The sequence below is a fragment of the Rana temporaria genome, chromosome 3, assembly GCF_905171775.1.
Source record: "Rana temporaria chromosome 3, aRanTem1.1, whole genome shotgun sequence".
Lineage (NCBI taxonomy): Eukaryota > Metazoa > Chordata > Amphibia > Anura > Ranidae > Rana > Rana temporaria.
Genome location: NC_053491.1, coordinates 144,136,964 through 144,145,889, shown reverse-complemented (window position 1 = coordinate 144,145,889; position 8,926 = coordinate 144,136,964). Strand labels below are relative to the sequence as shown.

The 8,926-nt window shown below is 48.1% G+C and overlaps 1 protein-coding gene across 5 annotated transcripts in view; it reads left to right on the top strand.

The window, feature by feature from the left end:
* The first annotated feature begins 762 nt into the window (after positions 1-762).
* LRRK2 (leucine rich repeat kinase 2) overlaps positions 763-8,926 on the top strand; it is a 376,481-nt gene continuing 368,317 nt past the window's right edge. For 2 of the 5 annotated variants that reach the window (XM_040343607.1, XM_040343609.1), the window contains exon 1: positions 773-1,141. The gene's annotated coding sequence lies outside the window, so the exon portion shown is untranslated. Of the gene's footprint in view, positions 1,142-8,926 lie in introns of all 5 variants that reach the window. The other 3 variants (XM_040343610.1, XM_040343612.1, XM_040343608.1) reach the window with 3 other exon arrangements.

The window sequence follows — 8,926 nt, the reverse complement described above, 5'->3', positions numbered from 1 at the left end:
GATGGAGCATACACATGGTCGGATTGTCCGATCAAACAGGTCCGTCGGATGTTTGTTGTCAAAAAGTCAGATCGTGCGTATGGGCCTTATGAATGGTTCACGCAGGGATGACTTTAAAGGTGCCCGACTCCGAAACCGCCCCCACACAGCACGACTTCAGCGCGGCTTGCAAAACGACTTCTGTATAGAAGTCAATGCAAGACGCTCAGAAGTCGCCCCAAAGTAGTACAGGAACCTTTTTCTAAGTTGGAGCGACTGATTAGAACGGTTCCATTGCACTGCATGGAGCGCAACTCGTCAGGCTGACAGGTCTCCCCTGCATGAACCGCCACTTATGATGCGGGAATGCTAGGCTGGGAAAATATCCGCGAACAACTGAGGCCGCGGACTCTGAACCGTACTTTTTCGGGGGTCGAATGTACACCATTTTACATTTTTTACCATAAATGAAAGATTTTAACAAAAATGAGCCAAGAAAACCTCCTCCTCCCCCTCCCCTGACATAAATAAGCTCTCTGCCTGCAGCACCCCATCCCCCTCAGTATACTTCCTGGTAAATGGAGTCCTCCAAACTCTCTGCCCGCCTTGTAATGAGCAGAGCAGAGGAGCCTGTATTGAAGTGACTCCTGTACATACCATTGTCTCTGACCTATGACTATTCTTGTTCTCAGTTCCCGACCGGGGAGGTATCATTACCGTCAGCTCCAGTTACTGTGTGTGTCTCCCGGGGGAAGGAAGGGGGTATACTGAGGGAACAAGGGCAGTGAAGCACACCGGAACCCACTTATTAGACAGCACAGGAAGTCCAGCTTCCCCCGTCTGTCAGACATTGTGCACACAGGGAAGCCCGCCTGCTGTGACTAGTAACCTCTCGCTTCACTTTCTCCTCAACAACTTCAAAGTCTCCTGAGACTTGCACACTACACCCTTCCTCTCTCTGGAGCCAGCGGGTGGGGACTTCACCAATGAGAATGCAAGTTTCGCAGAGTGGCAGCTCACTTATCCAATCGGTGCGCTGAGAAGGCTTTCCTTTAGCAGTCCATGCTTGTAGAGCGGAACGCTAAGTGCGTTTGGGGCTTGTTATGTTTTCTGCATAAGAAGAGAGCGGGGCCGAGCAGTGGAGAGGACACACGGCTGCCAGGTCAGGATCTGTCGTCATGCAGTGTATATATAGTGTTATGAATGTGTGTTAAATGAGTTATGTGATCTTCTGTTTTCTGTGCTGGTATAGTCTAGTGATCTAGTTATTGTGGTGTCACACTTGTTTTTTCAACTTGTTTCCTCAAGTCTGATTAGACTTGGTGTGCAGAATCCCATTCTTCCTGTTCAGTTGTATGCTCAGTCGCCCTATGCTCATTTTGTTTTTTTGTGTGCGAATTCTGGCATTTTTGTGCCCCCATAGACTTCACCGGGGGCGCCTGTAAACAAATAATGCACACACGTTTGCACGTGACGGAAAAAACTCTTCCTCTGGAACTTCACTTGACCAGCCCAGGAGACACGCACCTGAATTACGAAACACCTGAGCAGAGCTTCTATATAAAAGATTGCAAAAGGGACGTCGCTAGGAATAAAGTGTACGCTGTGCTCTGGCGTCGGTGTTTTTGGTGCAGAGCTACGAAGGTAAGTGATGCGTCAGGTGGTAAATGATACCCAGGGCCGGTGCTACCATTAGGCGAACTAGGCAGCCGCCTAAGGCACCCGGCCACTGGTGTTCCTACTCTTTTCTCTCTGCAGCAAGCAACTAAGTCTCAGCATCTCCATTTACACATAGTGTCAGAGGCGTGGTGGCAGCGGAGGACTGTTTCTATGCCCTGACTCCCGAATTAATGGAAGCATTGATTGGCGTTGTTGAGGCTGCATTTGATGGGCGCTGGTAGACTGCATTTGATGGGCACTTCATTAAAAAGGTGGGGTATACATGGGCAGGGCAAAGTGGGTGGAACCTTGGGGGGCAGCAAAATGAGGTATCCCCTAGGGCAGGGATCCTCAAACTACGGCCCTCCAGCTGTTGTAGAACTACACATCCCATGAGGCATTGTAACACACTGACATTCAGACATGACTAGGCATGATGAGAATTGTAGTTCCTGAACAACTGGAGGGCCATAGTTTGAAGACCCATGCCCTAGGGCATGGGTGCTCAACCTGTGGCCCTCCAGCTGTTGTGGAACAATAAGTCCCATCATGCCTCTGCCTTTGGGAGTCATGCTTGTAACTCTTAGCCTTGCAATGCCTCATGGGACTTGTAGTTCTACAACAGCTGGAGGGCCACAGGTTGAGCACCCAAGCCCTAGGGTAGTGATGGCGAACCTTGGCACCCTCAGATGTTTTGGAACTACATTTCCCATGATGCTCAACTACACTGCAGAGTGCATGAACATCATGGGAAATGTGGTTCCAAAACATCTGGGGTGCCAAGGTTCACCATCACTGCCCTAGGGTGTCAAAAATCCTTGCACCAGCCCTGTTGACACCACCCTGAGAAGGTCAGCTGCTTGTGTTTGTCTAGGGCAGGGGTCTCCAAACTTTTTTAAACAAAGGGCCAGATTACTGTCCTTCAGGCTTTGGGGGGGCCGCACTGTGGCCAGTGTAAGTAGAAAATGTCCAAGCATCAGTGAGAGTAATCCTACTTCCCTAGGTGGATACAACATTGGTCCGATGCTGCATCTGCCCTCTGGTGCCGCTGCATCTGCCCTCTGGTGCCGCTACACTGAGAACCCGAGTGATCGAACACTGCCGATCGTTTGGTTCTGACAGATCCCAGAGTAGAGAGCTGCAGACTGTCAGTCAGCAGCTCTCTGCTCCCTCCTCGCTCATTGGAGTATTGGGCTGGGAGCAGCTGGCTCAGGCTCTTAGCAGCTCGCTGTGAGGCTAAGGCTGGTTTCACACCATCGCCGCATGTGGCTCCGAGCAGGTGTCCGGTGGGTCCTGGTTCATTGTTTCAGGTCCAATTTCAGCCCAAATTTTTGCCTGAATTCAGACCCGAAACGGAGCAAAAGACGCACGGGCTCCTGTGCAAATTCTCACCAGAGCCGCAGCAGAGATATGTGAACTGGCACCATAGAGAGCTGGTCAAAATCTCCTGCTATTGCAAATTGGATGTGGTAAACTGCATCCGAATCGCAATGATGTGAACCCAGCCTGAGCCAGGTGTCGATCCAGGCACCTGGTGGATCCCAACTTCTATTGTCGCAATGACATGGAGCCTGAACCGACTTTTGTGACGTCAGCAGAGAGTGGACTTTAGCCTGCTTTCTGGTGAAAATGGGTCACAGTAGGTAGATTCACAGAGAAAGGCTTAAACTTGCGGCGGCGTAGCTTAGCCTGTTTAGGCTACGCCGCCGTAAGTTAGCTAGGCAAGTACATGATTCTCAATGTACTTGCCTGCTAATATACGGCGGCGTAGCCTAAAGCGGGCGGGCGTAAGGGCGCCACCAAAGGGGAGGCTTACCGGATGCGATGGACCCAAATGAGCTTATACCCAAAGGGTCAAATAGGCTTGTAGGCAGTACAGATGAGATGGTGCAGGAACACGCCAACGCAAACGGACAACAAACAGCGATAAGATCTTCGCTTGGTATCAGGTGGAGGGGGTACCTCAGCTAGGAGATGGCTCATACAGTTGGAAGAGCTCATTAATGAAGTTCTGTGCTCCCCTTGGACTCAGAAGCAGTATCGCTCTTCGTAACGTGTCACGGTAGCGGTTCAGTTCCTCAGTTTTCATCGAAGTAAAAAGGCTGGCAAAAACTCTGCTGATGTTTCTATCAACTTTCTGCAATGATACATCAAGTCCTAATCTGGATGCCTGGTCCAGGAAGGCCTGCAGTCCCCGGATATAAGATGGTGGATGAAGCAGGCATGTAGCAGGTAAGTGTGTCCAGAAGATGTTCCAGTGGCAGGGCAGTCCCAGTCTGATGATAAAGCTTCCAGGGAAGTCCACAGAATTATTCTGTGGACTTCCCTGGAAGCTTTATCATCAGACTGGGACTGCCCTGCCACTGGAACATCTTCTGGACACACTTACCTGCTACATGCCTGCTTCATCCACCATCTTATATCCGGGGACTGCAGGCCTTCCTGGACCAGGCATCCAGATTAGGACTTGATGTATCATTGCAGAAAGTTGATAGAAACATCAGCAGAGTTTTTGCCAGCCTTTTTACTTCGATGAAAACTGAGGAACTGAACCGCTACCGTGACACGTTACGAAGAGCGATACTGCTTCTGAGTCCAAGGGGAGCACAGAACTTCATTAATGAGCTCTTCCAACTGTATGAGCCATCTCCTAGCTGAGGTACCCCCTCCACCTGATACCAAGCGAAGATCTTATCGCTGTTTGTTGTCCGTTTGCGTTGGCGTGTTCCTGCACCATCTCATCTGTACTGCCTACAAGCCTATTTGACCCTTTGGGTATAAGCTCATTTGGGTCCATCGCATCCGGTAAGCCTCCCCTTTGGTGGTGGGCGTTATCACTATCATCACATTCCAATAGAATCACCGTGGGTGTCTTGTCACTATGATCTCTCATTGATGATTTCAACAAAAATAATTTCCACATTTTTTCCACGTTTATGCATATGGACTTTTATTTTTACGTATATTCTTGTGGACTCATGCACATATAGATATTGTCTTGTTAATAAGGTCCATAGTGCTTTCACTATACCAATTGACATCACTTTTAATTTTATGGATTCACTTATTCACATTGATACCTGTGAATGTCGAACATAGACATCACGGTCTTCCTACTATTCATTTTCAGCGCTGCATTTTTTTGAATTTTGTTTGTATTTCTTTCCTTGGTTTCACTGGATTGTATGTAGCTGCTTGTCACCCTGATAGCGCAGATTTATTTTTTATTTTTCTCTGGGCGTAAGGGCGCCGAATTCAAATGTGTTGGAGGGGGGCATGTTTTATGGTAATGAGGCTTGACTTTACGTTTTAGTTTTTACTGCGCATGCGCCGGGCGCCTACATTTCCCAGTGTGCATTGCGGCTAAGTACGCCGTACGGGCCTATTGATTTAGACGTGGACGTAAACGACGTAAATCGCTATTCGCGGACGACTTACGCAAACAACGTAAAAAATTCGAATTTCGACACGGGAACGGCGGCCATACTTGACATTACTATTCCATGTAGGGCTAAGCTCTAACTTTAGGCGGCCTATCTCTAACATAAACGGCGTAAAAGTACTGCGTTGGCCGGGCGTACGTTCGTGAATCCGTGTATCTCCTCATTTACATATTCTACGCCGACCGCAATGGAAGCGCCACCTAGCGGCCATCCAAAATATTGCAATCTAAGATAGGACGGCGCAAGCCGTCGTATCTTAGATATGTTTAAGCGTATCTCTGTTTGAGCATACGCTTAAACATAAGTCGGCGTAGATTCTGAGTTTGGTCGGCTTATCTACTGATGAGCCTACCTAACTCTTTCTGAATCTACCTAACAGGAGTGCAAAACGAACTGCACTCCTAGGAGAAGTACAGGCTAACAAGCTTAGGCTATACTTCTCCTTTTAACGAAGGATGCACTGATACAATTTTTTTTCCCCTTTCAAGTACGGGTACCGATACTTCTACTTCTTCCCTTTTTTATTTTTTATATGAATTTCCGATTCCTACCACAATTGTTTTGTTTACACTTCAGCTGTCAGCAATGGTACAAAGCATTGAAATTATTTACAAACCAAGTCCCTTTTTTTTTAAATGTTGCTAATTTTTTTTTCAATGTGAAACGTGTAAACATTTGTTAAAGGTGAAAAAATATTAACGAACAAAGCTAACAAAAGTTTTAAGTGTTAATAGTTTATAAAATAGAAGTGAGCAAAAAACAAAATCGGCAGGCTACAGGTAAGCCTATAATAAGGCCTATCTGTAGGTACTAGAAATATCTCCGAAACCTCTACTGTTTAGGAGATATTGGCCATAGAAGCCGAGGCCGACATAATCGGTGCATGTGCGCTAAAGAAAGGGCACAATCCGTGCCGTTTCTGTAGTGACCGTCGGCACCAGCCTATAGCAGAGCCGGGGTCCACAGCCCGCAAGGAAGAGGGCTTGAAGATGGACGCGATGATAGAGAGAGAGGGGACATTGCATGCTTTTTCTGCAGGTAAGTGGCACATAATGGGCTACTAGGCGACACATAGTAGCCCATTATGTTTTTACTTTGCAGGGAACTAAGTGGAAGTAAAAGCCATCATGGTTTACTTCCTCTTTAAAGTGTTGCTATACCCGGTACCCTGCTTTTACTATATTCGGTCTCCCACAGAACAAGGAAATGCTATTTATTTTAATATATACGGTGGGGAAAATAATTATTTGATCCCCTGCAGATTTTGTAAGTTTGCTCGCTTATGAAGAAATGAAGGGTCAAACTTTGTTTATCATAGGTGTATTTTTTAAATGATAGAGACAGAGTGGTAGATCGGCGCTTCTCTCCGCCGGGCGTAGCGTATCTAGGATACACTACGCCGCCGTAACTTATTTTTATTAATCCTCAAAGAATTTGCGCCGTAAGTTACGGCGGCGTAGTGTATCTTTGGCGGCGTAAGGGCGCGGAATTCAAATGGATGTGATGGGGCTTGCTTTTATGTAAATATGTTGTGACCCGACGTAAACAACGTTTTTTTTAACTGCGCATGCGCCGTCCGTGGGGGTATCCCAGTGCGCATGCTCGAAATTAAACCGGAACAAGCCAATGCTTAAGACGGTGACGTCATTTTACGCAAATCCCTATCCGTGAACGATGTAAAAAATTCTAAATTCGACGCGGGAACGACGGCCATACTGAACATTGAGTATGCCTCATAATAGCAGGGGTAACTATACGCCGGAAAAAGCTGAACGCAAACGATGTAAAAAAATGCGCCGGACGTACGTTCGTGGATCGCCGTAACTAGCTAATTTGCATACTCAACGCGGAATTCGACGGAAACGCCACCTAGCGGCCGGCGGAAAAATGCACCTAAGATCCGACGGCGTACTAAGACGTACGCCTGTCGGATCGATCCCAGATGCCGTCATATCTTGTTTTGTAGATACAAAACAAAAATACGATGCAGGAACTTGAAAGATGTCAATTTTTAACCACTTCCATACCAGGCACTTACGCCCTTTCCTGCCCAAGCCAATTTTCAGCTTTCTGCGCTGTCGCTGTTTAAATGACAATTGCCGAGTCATGCTACACTGTACCCAAACAGAATTGTTATATTGTTCCCACAAATAGAGCTTTCTATTGGTGGTATTTGATCGCCTCTGGGGTTTTTATTTTTTTCTGTTTAAAATTTAGTAAATGAGTTTTCTTCTTCACTGACGGGCACTGATAAGGCAGCACCGATGAGGAGGCGCCAATGAGGTGGCACTGATATGTGGCATTGATGGGCACTGGTAGGCGGCACTGTTGGATGGCACTGATATGCAGCACTGATGGGCATTGATAGGTCGCACTGATGGGCACTCATGGATGGCACTGATGGGCGACACTGGGCACTGAAAGGCTGCAATGGTGGGTACTTATAGGCGGCACTGATGGGCATCGATACATGGCACTAATGGGCACTGTCATGCGGCACTGATATTCAGCACTGATGGGTATCCCTGCTGGCACTGGCAGGGATTTTGTATGGGCACTGGTTGGCAGCTGCCTTGGCACCGATTGCCAGCTGCCTTGGCACCGATTGCCAGCTGCCTTGGCACCGATTGGCCTTCCCTGGTGGTCTAGGGGGCATACCTGGTGGTCCAGTGTGGATGCCCATCCCTGGTGGTCCTGGGCGGCATGCTGGTGGTCCTGTGCGGTGATCTGAGGTGGGGGGCTGCGCTGATAAACTATCAGCACAAACCCCCCCTGTCAGGAGAGCAGCCGATCGGCTCTCCTCTACTTGCGTCTATCAGACGCGAGTGAGGAAAAGCCGATCTGCGGCTTTTCCTTTTTACATTGTGATCAGCCGTGATTGGACACGGCTGATCATGTGGTAGAGAGCCTCTGCCGGACTGACGCACCGCATCACCCCCCCGGGCGTGCGGCAGCTGTTATCCTGCATGACGTCAATAGATAATGAAACCACTTACCGGATGTCAATTCTCTATTTACCGGGCGGGAAGTGGTTAAGAAGGTTCATCTGACAACTCGTTCTGTGTATAAAAGACACCAGTCCACAGAATCTTTCTTCCAGTCAAGCCTCCCCATCGTGGGCAGGACCAAAGGGCTGTCTGTCGGGGACAGGATTGTAGACCTGCACAAGGCTGGAGTGGGTTACAACCGTGGTTCTCAACCTCAGTCCTTTAAGTACCCCCAACGGGCCATGTTTTGGGAACTTGCCTTAGATAAAATGTCTCTTATCAATACCAAGTCATTGATCTTGATTTAATCAAGTTGTGCAAAGTAAAGGAAAACCTGAAAACATTTAAGGACTGAGGCTGAGAACCACTGGGTTACAAGACCATCCGAAAGAAGCTAGGGAAGGGAGACAAATGTTGGTGCGATTATTCGCAAATGGAAGAAATACAAAATAACCATCAATCGGTATATATGCACTTCTTTTTTTTTTTTTTTCTTTAAACTGCTCGAACCAGATCCCGTGCAGAGCTGGAACCGTGGCTTTGCTGTGGAGTCGGGTGCAGAAGACACATCCAACAATGGAAGCCCCATAGTTACTCTATGGGTGACCTCACTCCCCATTCATTCATGTTGGCTGTGTCCTCTGCAGAGCTTCCGTGCTGGAGACTGGACCGGCTCGGCTTCAAAAAAAGGTATGTATACTGGTTTTATTCTTTAGGGCCCTTTCACACGGAGCGGATCAGTAATGATCCGCTCCGTGTGTCCGCTTTGCTCAGCGGGGATCCTCTGTAAAATCCCCGCTGAGCTGGCAGCTGACAGGGCGGTCCCCGCACACTGTGCAGGGACCGCCCTGTGTTTAC